At 40.9% G+C, this 15,111-nt stretch overlaps 1 protein-coding gene across 22 annotated transcripts in view; it reads left to right on the top strand.

Moving 5' to 3' along the window:
- TENM3 (teneurin transmembrane protein 3) overlaps nt 1-15,111 on the top strand; it is a 1,688,047-nt gene that overhangs the window by 685 nt on the left and 1,672,251 nt on the right. The gene's annotated exons all lie outside the window — the stretch shown is intronic.

Here is a 15,111-nt window from a genome sequence, read left to right as displayed (position 1 = left end):
GTAAATGACTTCTTTTAGACAGGGCGACATGGAACCAGTCTCCTGACCCAAATAGCTTTAGGTAAAGAAGTCTTTTTGAAAGCATACTGTGCTTAGGAGTAGCAGCATGTCTCCTATTTGCAGACAGATGAATGGCTGATCTTGATATCGGTTAAAAGTGCAAAAAAGAGAGAACACCCTACTATTGCAAATGTGCAGTTGGTGTTTTAAAAGCACATTCCCTGTTTAGCTAATAGGAAGGGGATATTATTATTATTATTATTATTATTATTATTATTATTATTATTATTATTATTATTATTATTATTATTATTATTATTACCACCATTACTGGTTTGCATGCAGATTTGGGTAACTGTTTGAAAGCTTGAATTGTTTTTGCAGTGCATTTTTAAAACTGGAGTGAGTTTTTGGGAACAACTTGGTTTATGGGTAGTAGAAGACACCTGCTGAATTGCTTGATGCTACTTCCCCCACCCCCACAAGGCAGGGAGTTAGTTGCTAGTATGGTGCAGGCATCCAGCAGATGGAGCAATGGAAAACTGTACCAGAACTCAGTGTATTATATGCAATCGTTGTCTAATCATAGCTAAATAAAAGACTTTTCAGGAAGGTGTGTCCCTAACTGATGATAAAATTGATTATTGATATGCTTAATCTCTTTTTCTATTTTAAAACAAGATTGTATTATGTGGCTTGTGGTGAGAAGCAATTCTTATGTATGTCTGCCTTGAGTATATTTCTTTTGTATTAATTTCTGTCCACATGCAGAGGTGGTTGCAATAGTAAAAGAGTTATGTAGCTGTTAGAAAGCTAGCTCTCTGTGGCAACTATAGGAGTATAATTGTCAAAGCTAAGAGAATAGATGCCTGCAGTTCAAGCAGGTATACTTGGAAAACATATCAGTTTGTTGTAGTTAGTTTCAAGTGACTATTCTTGTTCAATGGTTAATTTGGTATCACACCAGTATTTGTCCTGAAGAGGGACAGGGAGCAGCAGTGGTGATGGTTGCTATGTTACAGTAGTGCTTACTTCTAAAAAGAAAACCACAGCCATGGAAATTACCCTGTTTGGAAATGAGTGGATTTTTTCAGTGGTCAGCTGCCTATGGAAGGAAGTATTCAGAAGGTTATTGGTGTTGGTAACTGTGTGTGCAGTTTATTGTACTGGTGTTTTTGAATCCTTTCTCCCTTAAAATTTACATATTTACCATTACATATGTGACATTGTTGCAGTCTGGCAGCATTTCAAAGGCCTACATTTGCTGTAGAATAGTCAGATATCTGTAAATGTCTCTTGTTTGTTCTCATGTTATTTGTTTAAACAGTTCAGGCTTTCTCCAGCCAACTGTAGTACTTTTAAATAGTACTATTACAGGAGAAACATGCTTTTGAACTTTCTGACTGAAATCTGCAGCAATTAGTTGCTCGTTAACCTGAATCATGCCCTTCGTACATTACATGACAACAATCTCCTTAACTTTGGTTAATGCTGCCTTTTAAATATAAGAAGAAATTTAAGAAATAAAAAGTGTAGCTTCATTTTTAAAAACATTAGGTACTATGGGACGATATAGAAAAAAATCCATTTCATTTTTTGTTGTACAATTTTTCATCTTCTTAAACCTCATTTGTCATCTAATATTACAGACTTGTTACACTTGCTGCCCCAAATGGAATGTTAAATGGCATGTTAAAAGCTGGATTTTAAATGTCATCACAGAATATATATCACACTGTGTAGGGCTGCTAGAGGTAATAAGGTATTACATTTTTTCAGAGCTGATGCATCCTGTAATATTTCCCCAAGAAATTTTAAGAAGTTTTCTTAAGAAATTTCTTAAGAAATATATGAAACTACTTCAAACTACTGTTCACTATTTAAACTTAACATGATACTGCCCCTATAGATACTAAATAGATTTCATTCAAAATATAGTATCTATATAATGATTCTTACATAGTAATATGTAGGTATTGTTTAAGACCTGTGGAATCAAGATTCTTTTTCAAATTTCACAGTTTTCAGTCTTATGATCCTTAAATGTGAAAAAGTTAGTTATTATGGTTACCTGAAGGTAGCCATTTTCTTCTAGATGCTAATGCTGTGCATGAAGATAATTATATGCAGGGTAGTGGCATGTACAGAATATGTGTATTTTTATGCTGCTAAAAGTGTTTGGAAATTCCTTTCCACTGCTTTGAGAAAAAAATTGTACATGCAGTTTGTTGTGCTCCATTGGTCTGCATCTGACTGGATCTGTACATGGTAAGAGTAGATGTGAAAGATGTTGTATAGCTTGAACTCTTTAAATGCTGATGTTTGAAAAGGCCATAGGAAGTTCTAAATATCTTCATAGATTACTAACGAGTTCAGTAGTAGTGAGATTAGAAAGCTTGAACTATGGCAAAATCATATCTTACCCACTGTGGTCAGAGCAGAATTCATAGAGCATTTTGGCTATCTCCTTTGCTTCAATTCATACATTACACATGGACAAGCACATAAGGCTGGTTTATACTGAATCAGACCATTGGTTCACCACCATCAGTATTATTTGCTCAGACTGGCAGTGGCTCTCCAGGCAGAGGTCCTTCACATGATCTACCACCTGATACTTTTAGCTTAAGGTACCAGGGATTGAACATGGAACCTTCTACATTCTAATCAGATGCTCTCCCACTCAGCCATAGCCTCTACTTAATTTTCCTTCTACTTTCCAACAGCTGGAGAAGCCTTGAAAATAATGTGGAGTATGGTACATAAAGGTACTGCAGGTGTACATGTGGATATTGTACACTTGTCGGAACTTCTGTGCTGTTTATGGAAGATCTTGCGTCAGACTTCATGGGATATATATGGGGTGGTGGTGACCTGATTCTTCTCCAGCTTCAGTGTCCCCATGTTACATTCTGTGTTGGTCTTAAGGATCTTTCAACTCTCAGGAGCAATTTTGGGAGTATTCTGGGGCTACTCCAGAAGGTTGGGAGAATGGATGAATCCTTCCATATAATTCTCTTTTGGCAATTATAAAGCATTTCTAAAGCATTCTCTTTTAATATGTCAATTCTGAACAATAATGAGCTAACCTAAGTTGCACTTCTATACTTCATTGATTATATTAAATATTTACTTTGACAGTCTATAAACATAGAAGTACATACAAATGTTTTATAAGAATGTTACTGATTGACGGTAATATGATTTTCTCCATAAATGGTATTTTGTGTGTAGAGTGTGTATTTTTTCATTTCATGTTAAAGTGAAAATTTAGAAAATAGATTTTATTCTCCGTAACCTTTCTGTTTGACATGTTCAATTTTAATTAAAATATAGTCTCTTGTTATTTTTTAAAGTTTTTCATATATTGCTCACTCTTTAATTTTATTTTGAGAAATTCATTCCACCTCACCGTGAACACTGAAACTGTGTAGTATCTGTCAATTAATTCTGACAAACTAGTTAAACTGCTATCATTTTAGTTCTACTAAAGTGATACTGAAGGAGACTTAGTTGCTCTTATATTGTTCCAGTTTAAATGGCTAGATCTTCTTTGGTGGTAGAAATTTTCAGACTACTCATTCTGGAGAAGCTTTTGAGCTTTCGGATAAAGTGCTTGATCAATAGTTGAAAGGTTTTCTGGTGCAGGTTCAGCATGGGGATTGAAAAGACTTGTAGCCTAGTCTTCTGTTTGAGTACTCTGAAGTAAATACAGCTTTGGTCAATTGCGCATTCTTGCAAAGAAGCATGCATAGGAATGAAAGAGCAGTACTGCTGTTTTGTCAGTGGGATATAGGATTTGGTACCTGGTTCCAATACCTTGTACAGAAGATGGATTTTCCTTTTGGAATGAATTATACAGTATGTTTCAATGAATGTGCTTAGACGCATAAGTTATAGAGTGCAAGTGAACTTTTTAATTTTAGTTTTAAATCTTCAGCATTTGTAAAACTTGTGTTGGGTATAACTATACAGAGATGGGATGTCAGACCCCAACTCTGTATAGCTGGGGTCTTTATATAGAGCAGTCCTACACTTGCTCCCAAAAATTGTTCAATTGTTCAAAATTGTGCTTTACTATCAAATCTACATTGGCTAAGGCTCCTTGTTTGTTTTTTAAATAATCTAACTGTATGTGGCAATAGAGTGGATTGGGTAACAAACAAAGTTAAACCATGGTTTATCTTAAGCATATTATAGTTTGTGAAATCATGATTTGGCTTGCAGATCACGCAAATCCTGGTTTAACAAACTTTGGTTTCTTTGTCTTTGCTCTTCCCTCCACAGAGACTAAGCAAGAATCTGAACCTGCACTGCAGGGCAGCAAGCTATGCTAACTGCAGTAGTATATGATAAAAACTCAGAGTTCAGGCTGTTAAGTAAGCTAATAGCTTATTCAAATCATGGTGCACATCTTGGTTTGACATTCTTTAACCAAAGTTAGAAAAATGGTCTATAATCAGATGGTTATATTCAGTCATGGCTTCATGAGGCAGACATAAACCACTTCACTAATTATGCCAGCCCAAGATGCAAAATTAAACCACAATTAAGCCTAACTGTGCTTCTCATGAAGAATGGAAGCAGACATACAAGCTTTCTACTCCCCTATGAACATGCTCTTGGCTTCAAAGATCTGGTAAGAGCAGCTCAAAATCAAAACTTGTCTTGCTATCTCCTCTCACTAGCAGACTGCTTGACAGATAAACCAATATTTGTAGATACAAACTTGTGTTTGAAGGATTGTCTTTGGGCCACACCCTTTGAAATCATGTTTTTATGTTGTCTGACCTGAACCAGTGCCTGTTAACTTACCTGTAGGACTAAACAGAATGGAATATGTGTGGGGGAAGAGGAACTACCCCAAGGATAATTCCTCAGTCCCAGCTGTGATTGTTACCGGGGAGGGAAATTGGAGACAAAACCTGGCAAATTGTGAACAAGAATAATACTGCTGTAGACAGGATATTCCAGGGTTAACTGTATATTCTTAAATAAAGTGGAAAATACATGAGTTTAAAAGTCTGGATACTTCCTCTAATTAGTGGAGCATCTGTGGTACATCCTGCATTCCGCATAGGAAGACCGTGAAAATGTGAATTGCAGGCAATTCAATTATTGCTCGAAATAAGTTACACAGAAGATATAGTATATGTGGATTGTTTTAATTTTAAATGATGAGGACTGGGATTGTATAATTTTTAAGTTTTCTCTCTCAAAAACTTTCATCAAGAGAAGATAGAAAGTGACTGAAGTGTATTCTATCACCCAGAATACACTTCTGTAAATGACTAACAACCTATGGCAGTATATTAAATATCTCCATGTTCTGTTCTGTTCTGGTTGCATTTCAAGACACCTTCCACAATGTAAAATGTTCTGTAGAAGATCACTTGCATCAGAGGAAGTCATCACTGTTAGTAGGAGATATCCATGGTGTCCACTACTTAGTAAAAATTGCAAAGATGTGAAATTGCTTTAGAAATGGTATATACTACTCTCACAAGTGTGGAGCCATGTATTGGGAAATTTAGAGTGTGCTACATGTAATCTTGCCGTGTCATGCGGTTGACATTTTTCTGAAAGGGGCAACCCATATGTTCAATTACATGGCATGTTAGAGTTCTGGTATGTGTATACTGGAGCTGGATTATGCATATTGACTATTTCAAATTAAAATAGCAAACACATATATGCTGTCCTTGTACATATATTAAAACATGATGACTAAAAAGGTTTACACTGGCCAAAAGTACTACTTGTTTATTGTCGTATGTCATGGTGACAAGCTTAGGAGTTCTCTGAGGTTCATTGGACTACATCTCTTTTCTACTTTAGAAATCAGGTCACTAAGCTATTATTTGTCTTAGGTAATGTTTGAATTTCTTTGATACCCTTGAGTGATTCTCCTATATACTGCTTTGATTTTGTTTTGTGCTTTTTTGTATGATTGTGGTATTAGTTACATGGAATTTTAGTATAATTATTGTTAGCCACCTGAAGAGAGTCCCTATTGGATGGAAAAGGGGAATGGTATTTTAATACATCCAGGGTCTGATAATTTCAATGAATACATGAAATGAACAGTACAAATTATATTTAATGTGAACTAGCGTCTCTTAAATTTGAGCAAGAGAATGATACTGTTTTCTTCCTAATACTTTATCTCAAATTTCATAGCTACTGTTTTGTATATCTAAAGACAGCTGGGTTTGAACTCATGTAATCTAGAACTCTTGAGGATGGATTCTAATGGCTTTTAAATGTTTCAGCGTTAATTAAGAGATAATGTGAATAGAATAGTCTGTTATGACAGGATAATTTCCTATTGAATGTAAATTACACAGCTTAATTTTTTTGAGAAATAAAAATGCTGTAAAGGCTCAGCCAAAATATTAGCTATTACTTGCATTCCCACTAGTTTCTAGATCAGTGATTACCAAACTCTGGTGCTTTAATATTCATTCAGTGCAGACTGAAGAAAAATCATGCGTAGCATAACTGAGTTTCACCTTTGTATAGCTTTATATGTAGATCTGTATTGTTTGCGAGTACCATATAGGTAGAACTGTACTTGATTAACAAAGGAAAGGATCCTGACAGTGTTTTCCTTAAGTTTTTTTTAATTATACCAGTTATAAAATTACTTGCAGTGCTAGTAAGGATGAACCAGTGGCACTTTTGACAGATTCATGTTAAGAGGCAATAACCCCTGCTTTCTGAATGGCCAAAGTCTGCAAATGGCAACTAGTTATAACGTTATTGTCTTTGACTAATTCAGCCCTTTCACTACTCTTATTTATATAGACTTGGTGTAGAAGTTAACTTTGCAATTAATTGTATACCTTACTGTCTGCAAGAACAAGCTGTACGCCACAACAATGAAGTATGTTGTAATGGGCTGGGGGGGGGATGAAGTAAAGGGCTGGGGGGGGGAGAAGGCGTCCTTCGGGGCCCACCTCCAATTAGTCAAAGGACCACATGTGGTCCGCGGCCCACAGGTTGGGGATCGCTACTTTAGAGTACAAAAGACAGAAATATAACATAATTCTGGTTCCCCAGCATGGAAATGCAGTAATGGAAGAATAACCTGCACCTTTCCAACTATCATGAACTGTTAATGACATGGTAACTACTTGTGGGAAAACAATGAAGAACCCTAGAATATATCTTTACAAAAAGGTAGTGGGGATCCTGACATGCTATATGAGAAATTCTCTGTTGGTTATGAACAAGTAGAAGAAAGAGATAAATTAAATAGGAATGTTCCGAAAGGAACATACCCCATGGCTTACAAACATGTTCTACTATGGTTAATGGTTCCTATATCCAGTTCTTTCACAACAGGGACCATCACATTGGTGTGACAGTTTATTCTATTTTACAGTAGAAAATAATTATGTCAGTACTGTGGCTTAAAAGTACTTTTTCCCCCAGGGTAATACAAGATATATTAATTTATGAACCAGCATACTTGTATTTGAAGTACTAAGTGCACGGAAAAGATTTTATTTTGATGAACTGTCAATGGCATTTTCCATGTGTGTCTTAAAAGTACATAGAAAAATATTCCAGATTCAGGATGTATGTACCTGCTTTGGTGTTAAGTGTCAAGCTTAGCAGCTGGCATCTTGGTGTTCTTTAAAACACAGATATATGCTTAGTTATCTAATCACTTTTATGAAAACTTTCATTATAACCAAAATACTTGTATGGGTTCTCCCATTAGTTTCTCCCCCCAACCCTCCTTGGTCCATTGCTCACCTGTTTCCGATAGAAAACAACTTGTTTACTATATTGTTTTTTCTCATGTGATTTATTCACCACTCCGCCCAGCATACCAGGCTCAGGATGGTTTACAACACATCAATAAAATAAGTTAGTTCATAAAACATTAAAAACAACATTTCATAATTAAAATAACATTAAAACCTATTAAACAATAAAATCTGCAAATGGCATATATTATTCTTGGGAGTTGCTGAGGTTGTTCTATTTAATTCCAGACCTAATTCTGGATGTTGATTTCCAGGGCATTTCTGCACATCACTAAAAATAGTGTTACACCATCTGAATGGCATTGTGCTAAATGTTATTGTGCCTCTTGGCCCCTCCTCACCTTTTTGATACTCTTGTCTGCAGCCTTTTCATGCTTCTCACCCTCAAAAACTGCTCCTGGTAATGGTAGAAGAGAACAACGTGCTTTACAGATGACTATCTTCCACCTGTCAATCAATCAAGGCAGCCAATCCTCTTTCTCCATGTTTCAAAGGTCCCATGATGCCCGCTAATTAAAAAAAAACATACTTCTTCATTTAAAAGCTTATGCATCTGATCATAGTTGCATAGCGCTTTTTGAACGCCTCCCCTTAGGGAATCATGAGTCTTGATACTTTAAAAACTTAATCTCATTACTGATTTTGGTGGGTGGGGGTGTAGAATAAGAAGACTTTGTTTTTATATGCTGCTGATGGAGTCTCAGAGTGGCTTACATTCACCTTCCATTTCCTCTCCTCTCTCCACAACAGATACCTTGTGAAGTAGGTGAAGCTGAGAGAACCCTGATATTACTGCTTGGTCAGAACAGCTTTATCAGTGCTGCAGTGAACCCAAGGTCACCCAGCTGGTTGCATGTGGCAGAGTGCGGAATCAAACCCGGCTCGCCAGATTACAAGTTCACACTCCTAACCACCACACCAAGCAGACTCTGAGAGGCATGCTTTGTGTTATAACTTTTGGAAAAATTATTTCTGGCATCGGCTGAATGCTTGTCTGCCTATTCGTTGCTCCAAGTAGTTAACTATTTTTAAAAAGAAATTTCTGTTCCCAGAAGGGATGTGGGTGCGAAGGTGGGATGAGACAGGTGCCTTTAGCACATTTTAGCCTCCATTATATCACTCTGCTGGTTGCCTGCTAGTACTAAATAGGTTAGGGAATCCCCCAACAAGCATTTTAAAATGGAGAATGTAGCAAATAGAATCATAGAGCTGGAAGGGACCTCATGGGTCATATAGTCCAACCCCCTGCACTATGCGGGACACTCACCACCCTATCACTCATCCACTGTAACCTGCCACCCCTTTGCCTTCACAGAATCAGCCTCTCCGTCAGATGGCTATCTAGCCTCTGTTTAAAAATTTCCAAAGATGGAGAACCCACCATCTCCCGAGGAAGCCTGTTCCACTGAGAAACGGGTCTAACTGTCAGGAACTTCTTCCGGATGTTTAGATGGAATTTCTTTTGAATTAATTTCATTCCATTCATTCTGGTCTGTCCCTCTGGGGCAACAGAACAATTCTGCTCCATCCTCTATATTGCACCCTTTTAAATACTTGAAGACGGATATCAGATCCCCTCTCAGTCGTCTCCTTTCTAGGCTAAACAGACCAAGCTCCCCCAACCTTCCTTCATACGTCTTGATCTCCAAACCCCTCACCATCTTTGTTGCCCTCCTTTGGACACATTCTAGTTTGTCAACATCCCTCTTGAATTGGTGTGACCAAAACTGAATACAGTACTCCAAGTGAGTTTGCTGCCCGGATGCTGGATGTTGGTGACGTCATATGTAGGGGCCAGAATATAATGACTACATAAGGTAAGCATTTCACTACATTTAAAGGGTGCAGAAAATGCACCCAGTGTGTGCAGGGTATCCTTGTGGAGCGCCCAGACTGATTCCACATGAAGAATTTGCCCCTGCACAGCCTCTCATTGTTTGCAGATTTTAGTGCTGCTTCCTCATGACATTGGCAGCAGCACACAGCTGTGCTGGAGTTGGTGCAAGTTTTGTCCAGTTTGCTGCATGATCAGGGAAATCACAAAATCCCACTTCCCTTTTCTTGTCACACTGCAAATCATGGCACAAAAATGGCAAGCCCATCTGAAGGGAGAAACATAGAACAGTCTCAGTAGTGTTGTGCTTGCCCTCGCATCCTCTTTCCCTTCCCCTTTTCCAGATCAATTTTTTTCTAATGGCATAGTCTGCGTAGCTATGGGATTGCGAAGCAATGTGCCCTCAGTTCAAATAAAATATTCTCTTCAATGTGCAAAGTAATATTGGGATGTGGCAGCAACCCTAAACACATTCCTGTTGTGTTTTCTGGTGGTGGGGTATGAACAGGGAAAGGGGTATGTGTGTGATGAAGCAGCCCTTAGCTTACCATCCATGCTCTGAGTTTCAAATCTTCATTGTGAACACACAAACATCAGGGTCCAATTACCATGGCCTGCCTATAAGAAATCTACCCAAACATAAAGACAGACCATTATACAAAGAATCCCCAAAAGAGATATAAATAAATGTTTTATTGTTGTGGTGTGATCCTGTGGCATCGCAGAAATGTAAGTCTTTAAAAAAAACTTTACTGTTGTGATGTGTCCCCATGGCAACGCAAAAGTATTTTTTAAAATTAATTTTGGTACTTGGGGGTTGATGGAAGATTGAGTCCCCAAAACTACTACTGTGGAGGGATTGGTGGCTTGTGTTGATTGACAACCCGTGGAGCTCAGGAAAACCTCTGGTTGTACATGCTTCCTAAGAGAAAGCCACTATGAGATTGTGGGATAATGTGGAAGGAGTCTTGGGTCAGGAAGCGTGCGAATCCATGGTTTACTATTGCGTGTTTGCAAGCATGAGGCACCACATGTTTTACACCTCCATGCGGAATGTGTCCCCGTGATGTTCTAGATGTTATTATAGCAGGAATTCATTGGCCTCCTAGCAGACTGTGCAGTAATAAGCCGAGTATTAATTTTTTGTTACCCAGCCCTTGCCCAATCATTTTTTTCCTTGCCCAGCTATAGGACCTCTGTTTTGGAAGGGCTGACTTTCAGGCAACTCTGCTTGAGCCAGACTGTCGCTGCTTCCAAACAACTGGCAATGTATTTGGGGGGCATCTGACCAGCTGTTTTTTAGGAAGTAGAGCTGGGTGTCATTGGCCTAGAGGGCACATAAAGATGTTCAATAAAGTGGTAGAGAGGACTGCTCTGTGGAACTCCACAAGGGATCTGGTAGCATCGCAATTGATTCTCCCACTGCAGCCCTGTTCCCTCAACCCTGGAGAAAGCTCAGCTACTGAAGGGCTGTCCCCTGTATTCCAGCATTGGTGATATGGTGAGCAAGAAACTCATGATCTACCACATAGAATGCTGTCATGAGGTCGAGCAACACAAGCAGCACCAACTAATCCTGACTCAGGTGTCATTGGAGATCATCTATCAAGGCAACCAATGATGTCTCCACCCTATAGCAAGGATGGAAGCTGGACAGTAATGGGCTAAATATGTAGAGAGCCCATATCAGACTGGTACTGCAGCAGCTGCATGGGCTCCCAGTAGAGGTCCAGGTTCACATCAAGGTTTTGGTTATTGAAGGCTGTATGTGGTCTTGGTCCTGCATACCTAAGGCTCTGCAAGATCAAATCACCTGGTAGTCCGTGGACCAAAAGAAGAGTTGGTTCTTATATGCCACTTTTATCTATTAGAAGGAGTCTCAAAACGGCTTATAAATGTTGTTCTATAAGATATTCTCAAAACTTCATTATGAGTATTCATCCAAACTCGCTCTAGTTTCAGTTTCCTTTTCATATTTATTTATTACATTTACATACCACCTTACCTGGAGGCTCAGGGCAATTCACATGAAATACAGGAAACAGGAACCATACAGTGAAATCAGCAACCATAAAGGTATCCCCTGTGCAAGCACCGAGTCATGTCTGACCCTTGGGGTGACGCCCTCCAGCGTTTTCATGGCAGACTCAATACGGGGTGGTTTGCCAGTGCCTTCCCCAGTCATTACCATTTACCCCCCCAGCAAGCTGGGTACTCATTTTACCGACCTCGGAAGGATGGAAGGCTGAGTCAACCTTGAGCCGGCTGCTGGGATTGAACTCCCAACCTCATGGGCAAAGATTTCAGGTGGCTGCCTTACCACTCTGCGCCACAAGAGGCTCAGCAACCATAAATAACAATAAAAGAATAACAAACAGTGAGATCAGTAACTTCATAACTGCAACATACAACTGGACCCATGATTGGTTGGTTCTGAATGTTCAGAGGATTAGGAGGTGTGCTAGATCTTTCCTTAGGTATTCTGATGTCCAAGGTGTATGCTTCACTTTGGTCTTGCACATCTGACAAGTCATGTCAGACCAACCTTATCTCTTTTTTTGAGAAAGTGACTACCTTTCTGGATCTGGGGAATGCTGTGGACATAGTTTATCTAGATTTCAGTAAAGCTTTTGATAAGGGATCTGTCCTGGCACCTGTGCTGTTCAACATATTTATGAACTAGTAATCAAGCCCGCTGTATGAATAATACAGCAGGCCCTAGGCACTAACCGTATCGTGGCGGCGGGGGCTCCCCCGGGCGGTGGTCATTTGGCGGGCAGGGAGCCCCCAGCAGGTGCGCTGTGCATGCGCGCGCGGGGCTGAGGAAGGCCCGTGGGCTGGGCGTCCGCCTGCCCGCGCGCCGTGAGGGAGGCCGTGGCAGCGGCCGCGGCCCGGGATGGCGGTGGCGGTGCCGGAGGCGGGCGGGGCGGCGGCAGCGACAGCGGTGCGGGCGCATCGGGCGGCGCTGTGGGGCCAGGCGCGGGGCCTGTGCCGGCGTCTGCGGGCGCTGCAGGCGCGGCAGGTGGAGTGGCACATCCGGCAGCAGCTGGCGGGTCTGGCGCGCGGCGTGGGGCGGCCCCCGCTGGGCTCGGAGCTCCGCCACTTGATTGCGAGCGCCTCCGCCCACCTCTGCGCCGCCCGGCACGGCTGCAACTCCGATGCCGCCGACAGCGCCTCCCCGCCCGGCTCCGCGCAGCTGCCGGGGGCTCCCTTGGGGCCGGGCTGACGCGTCGGAGGCGCTTTGCACCTCTGACGCGTCAGCAAGATAGGGAGCAACTGCAAGCTGCGCTGTGCGTGGCTCGCAGTTGCTGGGGCTGGGAATTGGAGGGCTGCTAATCGGACTCCGACGCCACCGACAGCGCCTCCCCACCCGGCTCCGCGCAGCTGCCGGGGGCTCCGACGCGTCAGCGGGAAAGGGAGCAACTGCTGGGAATCTGGAGCAAGTTGCAGGGGCTGGGAGCAAGTTGCTGGCAGGAAGAAAGGGAGCAAGTTGCTGGGGCTGGGAATCAGAGGGACCAATTGGCAGGTGCAAAGCACCTGCCGATTGGTCCCTCCGATTGTCTGTCCTGAGGGAGGGTCCAATCTGGACCCTTCCTCATCACGGACAAATCCCACCTTAGAACCCCTTAACCATTTATTTAGTCCGTGGCGCCCGCGGCGCCACGGGCAGTTTAAAGATGATTGGATGAGGGATTAGAGGGGGTACTTATTAAATTTGCAGACAATACTAAACTGGGAGGGGTAGCAAACACAACAGAAGACAGAATCAGAGTACAGGATGATCTTGATAAGCTCGAGAAATGGGCTAAACTGAATAAAATAAAGTTCAATAGGGACGTGTAAAGTTCTGCATTTAGGTATGAAAACCCATATACACCAATATAGGATGGGGGAAACTCGTCTTGGCAGTAGTATGTGCAAAGAGTCTCTAGGAGTCTTAGTAGACCATACATTGAACATGAGTTAGCAGTGCGACTTGGTGGCTAAAAAGGCAAATCGGATTTTGGAAACGGAGTATTGTGTCCAGATCATGGGACGTGATGGTACAGCATTACTCTGCTCTGGTTTGGCCTCACTTGGAGTACTGTGTTCAGTTTGGGGCACTACAGTTGAAGAAGGCAAACATGTCCAGAGGAGGGCAACAAAGATGGTGATGGGTTTGAAAACCAAGATGTATGAGGAAAGTTTGGGGGAGCTTGGTCTGTTTAGCCTGGAAACAAGACGACTGAGAGTGGGTCTGATAATCATCTTCAAGTATTCAACAGGCTGCCATATATAGAGGATGGAGCAGAGTTGTTTGCTCTTGGCCCAGAGGGATGGACCAGAACCAGTGGGATGAAATTAATTCAAAAGAAAGTCAGTCTAAATATCCGAAAGAAGTTCCTGCCAGAGCAGTTTCTCAGGCTTCCTTGGGAAGTGGTGGGTTCTCCATCTTTGGAAATTTTTAAACAGATGTTGAATAGCCATATGACGGAGAGGTTGATTCTCTGAAGTTTCAAGGGGGTGGCAGGTTACAGTGGATAAGTGATAGGGTGTTGAGTATCCTGTAGGGTGCAGGGGTTTGTATTAGATGACCCAGGAGGTACCTTCCAACTCCATTATTCTATGATTCTATGACCCTGTTGTAATCATTTCCCCTTCCTTCTTTGTGACAGTGTTTTTTAATATATGATGTTCTGGGCTGCAGGTGCCTTATCAAGTACCATTGTTTTGTACCTTTCCCAATATTTCACTTGTAATCTCTATCATTATCACTGTCCATTGGCCCCTCCCTTTCGGTTCCACCTTTTCTTCTTCAATCACCCTCTTTTCTATTTCAATCTGCTTAGTCTAGCAAAGATAAATCACACACAATTTTGCTTTCTTTGATTACTTTGGGTAATACCAGAGGGAAGAAAACATGCCATCGCACTACTATTTGGAATGTTATTTACTGAAATTGGCATCTGGCTGTTGCTTGACCAGAATTGTTTGCATTCTACATCAATACAAGATTCCAGCCGTGGATACAGCAAAATACAAAGAAAGACTGATAATCATCTTCTGTAACAATGGTTTACACTCCTTTGGCAACATTATCATAGCACTGGCCAAAAATATTAGAAACCAAGAATCTGTACTTTTCTGCCACTTTGACCAACACAGTGCCAGTAAGACCCTTTCCTATACAATCTGTGAAATGCAGATTTTAAAAAATCTCCCTAATGTCTACTAATTTGCTATTAACAACAGGTCATGGTACAGTAAACATATACATTCCGTGATTTTTTTTAGCCATGTATTGAGTAATTATCATGTTACATTCAGTATACATACACATCAATGAATAATTGAAACCATACACATATCCAGGTTCTGGACCTTGGTTTCAAGAGTAACATGCATTGGATCTTTATTGAATGAAAATTGACTAACATATGAATAGAACTGGTGAGAGAAGGAGTGTGCGATTAGAGTAGGCAGATTATCCCTTGGTACCTTGGTGTGAGCTGTTGGCAG

This window comes from Paroedura picta, chromosome 10 (assembly GCF_049243985.1).
Source record: "Paroedura picta isolate Pp20150507F chromosome 10, Ppicta_v3.0, whole genome shotgun sequence".
NCBI lineage: Eukaryota > Metazoa > Chordata > Lepidosauria > Squamata > Gekkonidae > Paroedura > Paroedura picta.
The sequence above is the reverse complement of the archived record's forward strand: the minus strand, read 5'-3'. Positions and strand labels throughout refer to the sequence as shown.